Here is a 3,011-nt window from a genome sequence, read left to right as displayed (position 1 = left end):
TCAAATTTCGTGCAGTATATACGAAACACCTGATGTTGATTTGCGCTTCAAGATTTTCTAAGAAATTCTCATTTTCCTCCTAAATTAATACGAGAGACGTTATCTAACTTTTAAATTTTTAAATCTATGCCGTATCAATGTAACGCTAGGTTGAGATTTTCCTCTTGTCGATTAATACAATCGTCTTAGTTATTTTTTTGTTTGCTTTTAATAAAAAATAAATTAAAAAAACAACTGCACATTTTAAGCAGTATAAACGAAACACCTGATGGTTATTATCACTTCCAGATTTTCTAAGAAAGTATTAATTTACTGCTGAAATTGATATAAGAGACGTAACCTACCTTTTAAATTTTAAAATCTATGCCGTATCAATGTAACGCTAGGGTGAGATTTTTCCGCTGGTCGGTTAATACATTCGTCATAGTTTTTATTTTTGATTGCTTTTAATAAAAAATATTAAAAAGTCAACTTCAAATTTCGTGCAGTATATACGAAACACCTGATGTTGATTTGCGCTTCAAGATTTTCTAAGAAATTCTCATTTTCCTCCTAAATAGATACGAGAGACGTAATCTAACTTTTAAATTTTTAAATCTATGCCGTATCAATGTAACGCTAGGTGGAGATTTTTCCGCTGGTCGATTAAAACATTCGTCTTAGTTTTTATTTTTGATTGCTTTTAATAAAAAATATTAAAAACACAACTTCAAATTTCGTGCAGTATATACGAAACACCTGATGTTGATTTGCGCTTCAAGATTTTCTAAGAAAGTCTCATTTTTCTTCCCAAATTGACATTAGAGACGTAACCTAACTCTTAAATTTTTAAATCTATGCAATATCAATGTAACGCTAGGTGGAGATTTTTCCGCTGGTCGATTCATACATTAGTCTCAAATTTCAGTTTTGATTGCTTTTAATAAAAAAATATTAAAAAAATAACTTCAAATTTCAAGCAGTATAAACGAAACACCTAATGTTTATTTTCGCTTCAATATTTTCTGAGAAAGTCTTATTTTTCTTACTAAATTGATATTAGAGACGTACCCTACCTTTTAAATTTTTAAATCTATGCAGTATCAATGTAACGCTAGGTGGGGATTTTTCCGCTGGTCGATTAATACATTCGTCTTAGTTTTCATTTTTGATTGCTTTTAATAAAAAAATATTGAAAAAACAACTTCAAATTTCAAGCAGTATAATCGAAACACCTGATGATGATTTGAAGTTGTCTTTTAAAAATTTTTTACTAAAAGCAATCAAAAATAAAAACTAAGACGAATGTATTAATCGACCAGCGGAAAAATCTCCACCTAGCGTTACATTGATACTGCATAGATTTAAAAATTTAAAAGTTAGATTACGTCTCTAATATCAATTTTAGAAGAAAAATGAGACATTCTTTTGAAATCTTGATGCGAAAATCAACATCAGGTGTTTCGTATATACTGTATGAGGTATGATTTTTAATTAAATAATTTTGGAGTAAAAAAGTCATAAAAGAAAATTATGACGAATTTATTATCGGACTAATGGAAAAATCTCCACACAGCGTTACATTGATACAGCAAAGATTTAAAAATTTAAAAGTTAGGTTACGTCTCTTGTATCAATTTTTGAAGAAAAATGAGACTTCCTTAGAAAATCTTGAAGCGCAAACCAACATCAGGTGTTTCGTATATACTGCACGAAATTTGAAGTTGTCTTTTAAAATTTTTTTACTAAAAGCAATCAAAAATAAAAACTAAGACGAAAGTATTAATCGACCAGCGGAAAAATCTCCACCTTACGTTACATTGATACGGCAGAGATTTAAAAATTTAAAAGTTTGGTTACGTCTCTAATATCAATTTCAGAATAAAATGAGACTTTCTTAGAAACTCTTGGAGCGCAAATCAACATCAGGTGTTTCGTATATACTGCTTGAATTTTGAAGTTGTCTTTTTAATATTCTTTATTAAAAGCAATCATTAATAAAAACTAAGATGAATGTATTAATCGACCAGCGGAAAAATCTCCACCTAGCGTTACATTGATACGGAATAGATTTAAAAATTTTAAATTTAGGTTATGTCACTAATATCAATTTCAGGAGTAAATTAAGACTTTGTTAGAAAATCTTAAAGCGCAAAACAACATCAGGTGTTTCGTACATACTGGTTGAAATTTGAAGTTGTCTTTTTAATATTTTTTTATTAAAAGCAAACAAAAATTAGAACTAAGACGAATGTATTAACCGACCAGCGGAAAAATCTCCACCTGGCGTTACATTGATACGGCATAGATTTATAAATTTAAAAGTTAGGTTACGTCTCTTGTATCAATTTTTGAAGAAAAATGAGACTTCCTTAGAAAATCTTGAAGCGCAAACCAACATCAGGTGTTTCGTATATACTGCACGAAATTTGAAGTTGTCTTTTAAAATTTTTTTACTAAAAGCAATCAAAAATAAAAACTAAGACGAAAGTATTAATCGACCAGCGGAAAAATCTCCACCTTACGTTACATTGATACGGCAGAGATTTAAAAATTTAAAAGTTTGGTTACGTCTCTAATATCAATTTCAGAATAAAATGAGACTTTCTTAGAAACTCTTGGAGCGCAAATCAACATCAGGTGTTTCGTATATACTGCTTGAATTTTGAAGTTGTCTTTTTAATATTCTTTATTAAAAGCAATCATTAATAAAAACTAAGATGAATGTATTAATCGACCAGCGGAAAAATCTCCACCTAGCGTTACATTGATACGGAATAGATTTAAAAATTTTAAATTTAGGTTATGTCACTAATATCAATTTCAGGAGTAAATTAAGACTTTGTTAGAAAATCTTAAAGCGCAAAACAACATCAGGTGTTTCGTACATACTGGTTGAAATTTGAAGTTGTCTTTTTAATATTTTTTTATTAAAAGCAAACAAAAATTAGAACTAAGACGAATGTATTAACCGACCAGCGGAAAAATCTCCACCTGGCGTTACATTGATACGGCATAGATTTATAAATTTA

This window comes from Battus philenor, unplaced genomic scaffold (genome assembly GCF_028537555.1).
Source record: "Battus philenor isolate CCGP_79_NKW_IND1 unplaced genomic scaffold, ilBatPhil1.0.hap1 SCAF_41, whole genome shotgun sequence".
Taxonomy (NCBI): Eukaryota; Metazoa; Arthropoda; class Insecta; order Lepidoptera; family Papilionidae; genus Battus; species Battus philenor.
This window is presented reverse-complemented; position numbering follows the sequence as displayed.